General features: G+C 40.2%; 1 long non-coding RNA gene, 1 other non-coding gene and 1 pseudogene across 2 annotated transcripts in view; 1 reads left to right on the plus strand and 2 right to left on the minus strand.

Moving 5' to 3' along the window:
• Nucleotides 1-522: 522 nt before the first annotated feature.
• LOC115069189 lies at nt 523-3,343 on the minus strand (annotated as a pseudogene).
• LOC115069199 lies at nt 3,247-3,376 on the plus strand. The gene has a single exon (XR_003848480.1). It is a non-coding gene; the product is annotated as a small nucleolar RNA ACA64 (small nucleolar RNA).
• Nucleotides 3,377-8,462: 5,086 nt separating this feature from the next.
• Nucleotides 8,463-9,105, minus strand: part of LOC115069184 — a 1,133-nt gene continuing 490 nt past the window's right edge. Inside the window, exon 2 of the long non-coding RNA XR_003848464.1 lies at nt 8,463-8,957. This is a non-coding gene — a long non-coding RNA (uncharacterized LOC115069184). The remainder of the gene's footprint in view (nt 8,958-9,105) is intronic.

Consider the following 9,105-nt stretch of genomic DNA (forward strand, 5'->3'; position numbering starts at 1 on the left):
CCTCCGCGGGCATTGTACGACATGTGTGCACTTACCTACATGCAGGCAATACACGCATACACATAAAAATAAAAATAATAAACATTTTAAAAGGTGTTGGTGAAATAAAGCAGGGGGAAAATCAATTAAGTAGGTGGTACTGGATAATTTGTTTATTCTGATCATTTAAAATAAATGAATATTAGCTGGGCATGTTGGTGTATGCCTTTGATCCCAGCATTTGGGGAGGCAGAGGCGGGTGGATCTCTGTGAGTTCAAAGCCAGCCTGGTCTACATAGTGAGTCCCAGGCCAGCTGAGGCTACAGGGAGACCCTGTCTCAAAAAGACCAAAAAAAAATTTTTCAATGAATATTTATCTCTCACTTCACACCACACACAAATACTAATTTCTAATGTATTGTGATTCTAAATAAGAATGATACATCAATACAACTTCTATAGGAAATCAAAGGAGAATATCTTAACGACTTTGGCAAAAGTGATGACTTTTCTTAGTCCAGATGACAGCTTTTGTGGTTTCATCTAAACACAATTACAGCACACATGAGCTGTCCACTCATTTTTGTCTTCATGGTACAGTGTGGCACTGGGATAGGTGAATCTAGTCGCCAGTTTGGGTGCTCTTTTGATCACGGCTTTGTAGTTCTGCGAGGAAACACCATGAGCAATGTTGACGCAGTAAGATTTGTTGTGAAGTGGAACTTGCAGCTCCTTGACAATGGGGACTGAGAACTCCCAAAAGCCACTAGGCTGCATCCTTGTTGCTCCCATAACCAAGTGCTTGTCATCAGGAGCTGGCCCTTGAATCATCATCACTGCATCCTGTTGCCAATGCCTCTGGATTTCCATGAATTACTCTTCATTCTGACATATCAGTCTGACTGATGATGAATGAACCTCATGGCCCTCCATGAGGTAATAAAATACATTTTAATTTAATTTTTAATTAATTTTCTTTTTATTTTATGTGTATAAGTGTTTTGCCTGAATGTATATAAGTGTACCACAGGCATGAAATGCCCACAGAGGCCAGAAGAGGGCGTAGGATACCCTGGAACTGGAGTTAAGGACAGTTGTGAGCCACCATGTGAGTGCTAGGAATCAAAGCCCACTCCTCTGCAAGAGCAGTAAGTGCTCTTAACCATTGAAACGTCTCTCCAGCCACTTGGTCCTCTTTTGGATGATCTTGGGCTTCACAAAATCTCTGAGGTTAACTGAGATGCCAAGTAGATAGTGGCCACCTTTGTAGGCAGCACAGAGAATGAGCAATTTTTTTTTAAATACAAAAGGCACCAGAATAAGTTGATAAATGAAAGTGTATTAAACTCAAGAAATTCAATTTATTAAAATAGTCTATGAAAAGAATAAAAAGCAACCCTCAAAGTGGGAAACTATGTTGCTAATTTGCATATTCATATCCAAAATATATTTTTAAGTTCCTAGAAATATTTAAGAATAGTGTAGATAACCGTATAGAAGGATGATGTGGGGTTTGTGCATGGAAAGGCAAATAGATTAACAAAGCAGAAAAGGGCAGAAACAGATCCACATATACATGGATGGGAAAAGATGCATCATATAAATGGCAGACATAAGAAAGCTGTCTTGGTGACACTAGTATCAGATGAATATACTACATTGGATACAACAGCTTTTGTCTGTAGACCTAGTTAGAGATGCTGAGGCAGGAGGATTGCTAAGCACAGGAGCTCAAGGCCAGCCTGGGCAACCTCCACCTCAAGTTAACAACAGCAACAGTACCCGAGAAAGATATTGCTTATTTCTCACCATCCTGGTAGGAATGGGGACATTCTAAAAGGATGTTTGTGTTCTCCCTTTGGGTATCAGACTATTGAAACAATGGATCTCAAGAAAGTGCAGTTTCTCCAGGCATTTTAGTCTGGAAGAACGAAAAGGCTGGAAGTCAGATTCCAATTAGAGGAGGAACTTGTCTCCCAGTAGGAGATTTCACACACTTCTGACAACCCTTTTCTGACCTCCATGGGCATTGCACAACATGTGTACACTTACATATATGCAGGCAATACACTCATACACATAAAATAGTAATAAAATTTAAGAAAGATTACCTAGTAATGCATACCTCTGCATACCTCTGGCCCTCTACTTACATCTAAACCTCATTTCAGGTCCCCAAAGATGGAATCGAGGGGTTATTGGATCTCTTTGTTCCTTGTCCCAATGTGACCACATTAAATAAATCTCTTTTTACTGCTTTTCACTATTAATTTGTCTCTTTAATTGGCTTATTGAAGATGGGTAATTGAGTTTGTTAGGGTTGTCAGGACCCAGGATCTGACCTCTATGGCATGAGCATGCACACTCACAAAAATAAAGGAAATGAATATAATTTTAAAAAATTATTTAAGTGAAGATGTAGCTCAACAGTAGTTTGCTTGGCATGTGTGAGTCCCTTGATTTCATCTCCAGCAGGATATCAAGCAAAAACTAACATTAATAAAAACAAAAATAAGGACTCAAAATGAGTAACATAACCTTCAACCTTAAGAAACTAGAAAGGGGGCTGAAGAGATGGGTCATCAATTAAGAGCTCTTTCTGCTCTTACAGAAGACCCAGGCTCAGTTCCCAGCACTCACATGGAGGCTAACACCCATCTTTAACTACAGTTCCAAGGGATCTGATGCCCTCTTCTGTTTCCAGGAACCTATTAAAAGAAATACACCAAGGCCAAGTGGGATTCATTCTAGAATTACAAGCTTGTTTAACATCCAAGAGTCTATTAATATATCGTATCAATAGAAAATAGGACAAAACCCCCCATGACCATCTCAATAGATGCAACTGAAGTATTTGAGAAAGTTCATCATTCCTTAATGATAAAAAGCACTAAAAAAACTAAGAATTGAAGGAACTTTCTCAATCTAATGAAGGGCACCTGTACTAGATAGATTTGGTTGTCAACTTGACACACCTGGGTAGAGGGAGCCTCAATTGGGGAACTGCTTCCATTGGACTGGCCTGTGACCATGTCCGTAGGGCATTTTCTTGATTGTTGAGTGATGTGGGAGGGCCCAGGCAACTGTGGGCAGCACCACCCCTGGCCAGGTCGTTCTGTATTGTATAAGTTGCTCGGCATGGTGATGTACTCCTGTAACCCCAGCACTCAGGAGGCAGAGGCAGGTGGATCTCTGTGAGTTCAAGGCCAGCCTGGTCTACATAGCGAGTTCCAGGACAGCTGGGGCTACAGGGAGACCCTGTCTCAAAAAGACCAAAAAAGAAAAAAAGAAAGTATGGTCACAGCCTGGGTTGAGATTTGGCACCCAGAGCCACCAGGGGCCTCAGCTCACCTCTCACTACCATGGTCTGGGAGGATGAAACCAGGCCACAACAAGAAAAAAAAAAGAATGTAGGCTGAGCATGGGCCAGGGGACCAGTAAGCAGCATTCCTCCATGGCCTGCGCTCCAGCTTCTGCCTGCAGGTTCCTGCCCTGAGTTCCTACCTTGGGCTCCCTGATGAATTGTGACCCAGGAGAATTAAACCCAATAAACCCTTTCCTCCCCAAGGTGGTACTGGTCAGAGTATTTTGTCGGGGCAGTGGAGAAACAAACTAGAATAGCATCCATGAAAAACCACAGCTAGCATTATACCAAATGGTGAACAACTGCAAAGTTTTTCCAGAGGGTCAAGAACAAAACATGAATTTCTGATCTCTTCACTTCTATTCATCCATGGTCCTGGTGAGGGCTGTGCTAGGACAAGAAGGCACTCAGGTTGGAAAGGAAATAAAACAAAGACATAGAGATAACAAGGTGGAGTATACAGAAAAGCCTAAGGAATACCCTAAACATCTACTAAGACATAAAAATTTGTTAACCAAGGTGGTAGATATAAGACTGACACACAACGCTCATGAGAATTTCTCAATACTAGCAATAAACAAATTGAAAATGACACCATTAAAAAGTTATCCTGATCTGGGGATGATGGTGTACTGCCTTAATTCAAGCACTTGGAAGGAAGAGGCAGGTGGGTCTCTGTGAGTTGGAGGCCAGCCTGGTCTACATAATGAGTTTTGGGTCAACCAGAGCTACATGGTGAGACCATGTCTCAAAAAAAATTTATCCTGGACTGGCAAGATGGCTCAGCTTGCCACCAAGCCTGATGACCTGAGTTTGATCTCCAGAATCCACATGGTAGAAGGAGAGAACAGATTCCCACAAGTTGGCCTCTGACCTACACACACAAAAATTAATTAATTAATTAATTAATAATAAATAAATAAATAAATAATTGTAAAAGAAAAATCCATTTACCATAGCTTCTGAAGAGTAAAATGGAAAAACCATATGTGATGGTACACACTTATAATCCCAGCACTCTGGAGGTAGAAGCAGGAGGATCAGAAGTTCAAGGTCATCCTCAGCTACACAATGAATTCCAGGCCAACCTGGGCTGCTTGAGACGGTGTCTTTTTTTTTTTTGAGACCATGTCTTGAAACAAATAAATCCACAATATTTATCATACTGTCATAAGTTATATATATTAATATAATAGGATTGAAAGCCCAGAAATCTCACATTTATGATCAGTTGATTTTCAAAAATGTTGCCAAATTCATTCAGTTAGGGGAAAGAATGGTATTTTTACCAAGTGGTCCTGGAATAACTGGAAAGCCCAATTCTAAAGAATAAAATTTGGATCCTATCTCCCATCATGTGCAAAACTCACCCAAAATTCATCAGTGGTCTAAATTCAAGAGTTTAAATATTCTCGCTAAAGTATTTGAATATGGGAGTTGGAAAGATGGCTCAGTAGTTAAGAACACTGACTGCTCTTCCAGAGGACCTGGGTTCAATTTCCAGCACCCACATGGCAGCTGACAATCATTCGTAACTCCAGTTCTAGGGGATCGGACACCCTCCTCTGGCTTCTGTGGGGATTGCACACATGGTACACTTACATACATGCAGGCAAAACACTCATGCACATAAAATTAATAAACAAAATATTTTAAATGAAAAAGCATTTTAATATGGAATGCATAGATTTTAAAAAGTAAAACAGTCAGGCTTTTGAGATGCCTGGGTGTAGCTCAGTAATTTGATGCCTAGCACCAACATTTTTAAAAATACTTTTGTCATTACTATAACAAAATACTCAACAAAAGCAGCATAAAGAAGGAAGGGTTTACTTTGATTCACAGTTTGAGGGTACATTCTGTCATTTCAGGGAAGACACAGTAGCAGAAGCATGAGCTTGTCACACTGCATCTGCAGTCAGGAAGCAAGAATGGAAAGATAAACACTGGACTTTGACTCACTTTCTCCTTTTTATTCAGTCCAGGAACTCAGTCCATGGCATGGAAGTGCCCACTGTTAGGGTAGGTCTTCCCACCTCAATTAATGTAGAAACTCCCTCACAACTTGCCAAGAGTTTTGCCTCCTAGGAGATTCTAAATCCTGTCAAGTTGATAATCAGCATTAGCCATCATAACAAATGAGCAAACTAACACACAAATAGGTTTTTAGACTTGTAGGAATTATTCTGCAAATCTGGTAAAAAGTCTATTCGTATATATCTTCATGTTCCTTTTGGTAGATGAGTTATTTGCCGAATATATCCTTTGTACCTACTTATGACCTATAAATTCATCATACAGCTTTTTGGGGGGGTGCTTTTTGAGACAGGGTCTCCCTGTAGCCCCAGCTGCCCTGGAACTTGCTATGAAGACCAGGCTGGCCTGAAACTCACACAGGTCCACCTGCCTCTGCCTACCAAGTGTTGAGATTAAAGGCATGCACCACCATGGTGGGCTAAATTCATCATATAGCTTTATCCCCATCTAGAATATTCATCATTTTTTAAGACTGTACATTACATGGGATGTCATCATTAGTAAACTTTTTCTTTTGATTAGAGAAAATTGTGTTAAAATGCAGAACTAAATTGAAATTGTAAAATTAAAACTAAATTTAAATTAATTTAGAGTTGTTGTAAAGGATTAGAGAAAGTCCTGTTTAACTTGACTGCCCTTTTCTGGTGACATTTTATTTTGAGTTTTAAAGCTGTCTGATCTCCAAAATTTACATTTTCACTGTCTGCTGAATATGCAAATAGAGAAGCAAAGTTTAATTTATACTTATACAAGACAAGACATCAACAACCCTTTTTCTTTTATATTTTGCCAAGTTCATCATGATCTTCATGGAAATCGGGATGATTTGAAACTTCAAATTTAAAAGTAACTACAAGATTAGAAAATCACTATTTTGACACAGGACTTTACATACTGTTTTTTTGTTTTGTTTTGTTTTTGTTTTTTGAGACAGGGTCTCCCTGTAGCCCCAGCTGGCCTGGAACTCATGATGTAGACCAGGCTGGCCTTGAACTCACAGAGATCCACTTGCCTCTGCCTTCCGAGGGCTTACATACTGTTGTAAGGTCGATCCTCAGGAAGATTTGAAAGAATCAGCTCTAATACGAAAACGTCCCTTTGTTCACCCATAAAAATTTTGAGTTGTTGGGGGCCGGAGAGATGGCTCAGTGGTTAAGAATACTGGCTGTTCTTGCAGATGACCCGGGTTCGAATCCCCGCACCCACATGGCAGCTAACAATTGTCCTAACTCCAGTTCCATGGGATTCGACAGCCTCTTCTGTCCTCTACATGCATTGTACAACACGGGTGCACTTATTACCTACGTGCAGGCAATACACACATACACATAAAATAAAAATAATAAATAAAATATTTTTAAAAATTGAGTTGTGAAGTTTGAACCAAGAAATGTAACTTTATTCAGTTTCATAAACAAACAAGGGAATGGTCTAACGAGAGACATGTTTGTTTATGTGGTGTACCTCAGCTGAAGTAGTGGCTACCAATTTCCACTGAAAATTAGTGAGTTTTGTAAAATACCAGACATTGAGAAAGATGGCTCAGATGTTAAGAGCACTGGCTGCTCTTGCAGAGGATGGGGGCTTGGCTCCCAGCACCCACATGGCAGCTCACAACCATCCATGACTCTGTTTCTAGGGGATCCAATGCCTTCTTCTGGCTTCCGTGAGTATTGCATGTGTGGGGTGTACTTTTATCCATGCAAGCAAAAACCGTACACAGAAGATAAAAATAAATAATTAAAACAAAATTTTAAAAAATACCAGACATTGATTTCTAAGAACTTGTCAGTTGCATCATGGATTTGAAATTCAGTTTTCACGTGTATTTCCACATGCCCCTCTCTTCCATGTCAAACCTGAGATTGTTTTCTGCTTATGGTTCAGTGTTCCAGTGTGGTAGATGATCTCTCTAATCCAGCTGCATATATCCTTTCATTTGCCATTAAAATGGCATGGTCATTTCCTTTTTTATAAGTTCTGAGCACGTGGGACACATGGTCATGATATTCATAAGGTTAAAAAATAAAAGGGCCAGAGGTGTAGCTCAGTGTTAGAGCCCTCACCTAGCATGCATGACGCACTGGTTTCAATCCCCAGTACCACAAAATAAATTAAAATTAAAATTCAAAAATGAACTAGCATTATCTCTACAGAAAGCACAATATTTAATCCACACACGAACTCAAGTCAGAAGGTTAAAGTTCATGGTTGTGAGGCACTTCACTGAACACTAAGTTGCATCCCTGGGAGTGATGCAGCAACAGATGCCTTATTACTGTGAACAGCTAATCCCGGGGTTTGCTACCTTTCCATTAAAATTTAAACAATTTCTGGAAAAAGAGAAATTTTCATCCTGAGGAAGGCTTCTTGGGACATAGGACTTTCAGCACTTTTTAAACATGGACTAGTACCAAGGAAATTAGACTGGTTGGTCATCCTCTTCTGGCTTTGGTGGCTACCAGAGTGCTGAAAGGTTCATTGTTGACAACTGTGTTCAGCTTTGTAGTTGCATTTGGAGAAGATACATTAACTTTGTTAATTCAACATGTCAGAAGTTAATACCTAATATGACAAATTTTATGCCTTATTTGTAGTGTATTTCTGTGTCTCACTAAAACGTCAACTTCACAAATCATTCTTTGACCTCCACAAACACACCGTAGGAAGCCCAGGCTTCCTAACACAGTAAATAAATACAATGCAATAATCTGATTGAAAGACACTTTAAAGATCATCCAATCTGATTTTTTGTTTTGCTTTGTTTTTCCAAACATAAAAGTGTACCTTAGCAAGGCAAAGTGAATTTCAAAGTCCCAAATGAAGTGACAGAAATCCAGAAGTTGGGATTCCTGGTGTCTAGTATAAGCAAATGAACTCTTGCATTAAGTTGTTATTCCACTCAACAAATCTTTCTTGAATGCCTACTCTGTAAAGATATTGTTTCAAGAATATGTGACAAATTATCCGGCTTTTGCTTTGGCATTTGTTGTATGATCCACCCCACCCCCCCGGGAGATGTGAATAAAAGTGTATTCACCCAAGATCGGACACTTTGAGGAGAAAGGATTCGCCTCAAAGGTAGCTTCATAAAACAATGAGTTTATTGGTGTTACTTACAGGAGCAAGCATGAGAACTCACTTAGAGGAGCAGAGGTGACTCTAAGGCAACTGCATTACTGCAAAGACCACCCACCATGGGTGACGATTCACAAAATTTACACTCCTGGTACTCCCTGCCCAACTTGAAGGCAGTTCCCCTGAAGTCTCCTCCCCACCAATTGTTCACTCCTTATATAAGCTCTGGATGTGCTCTCCAGTCTCCTATCTTTTTGAGCTTCCTGAGCCTTTTAAGTTTTGTTAGCTTCTTGAGTCTTAGGAGCCCCTTTCCTCCCTCCAGCACAGAATGTTTCAGTTCAGAGGACGCAGCTACACTACAGCATTCACCTGAAGTGATGAATAGTAACATTCACAGTATCCTGAGTATTCATTCATTAGGTAGAGTTGACTGACAGTTGGGTGTGGCTGACATCTGGATCATCCACTTTCCATTTATAATCATTTCTTCTCTTAGTGCCTGAAGGAAAAGCAAAGGGGTAAATTAATATATAAAGTAAGCCGGGCGTGGTGGCGCACGCCTGTAGTCCCTGCACTTGGGAGGCAGAGGCAGGCAGATCTCTGAGTTCAAGGCCAGCCTGGTTTACATAGTGAGTTCCAGGACAGCT

The sequence above is a fragment of the Nannospalax galili genome, unplaced genomic scaffold (genome assembly GCF_000622305.1).
Source record: "Nannospalax galili isolate Female #2095 unplaced genomic scaffold, S.galili_v1.0 scaffold371, whole genome shotgun sequence".
In the NCBI taxonomy this organism is placed as follows: domain Eukaryota; kingdom Metazoa; phylum Chordata; class Mammalia; order Rodentia; family Spalacidae; genus Nannospalax; species Nannospalax galili.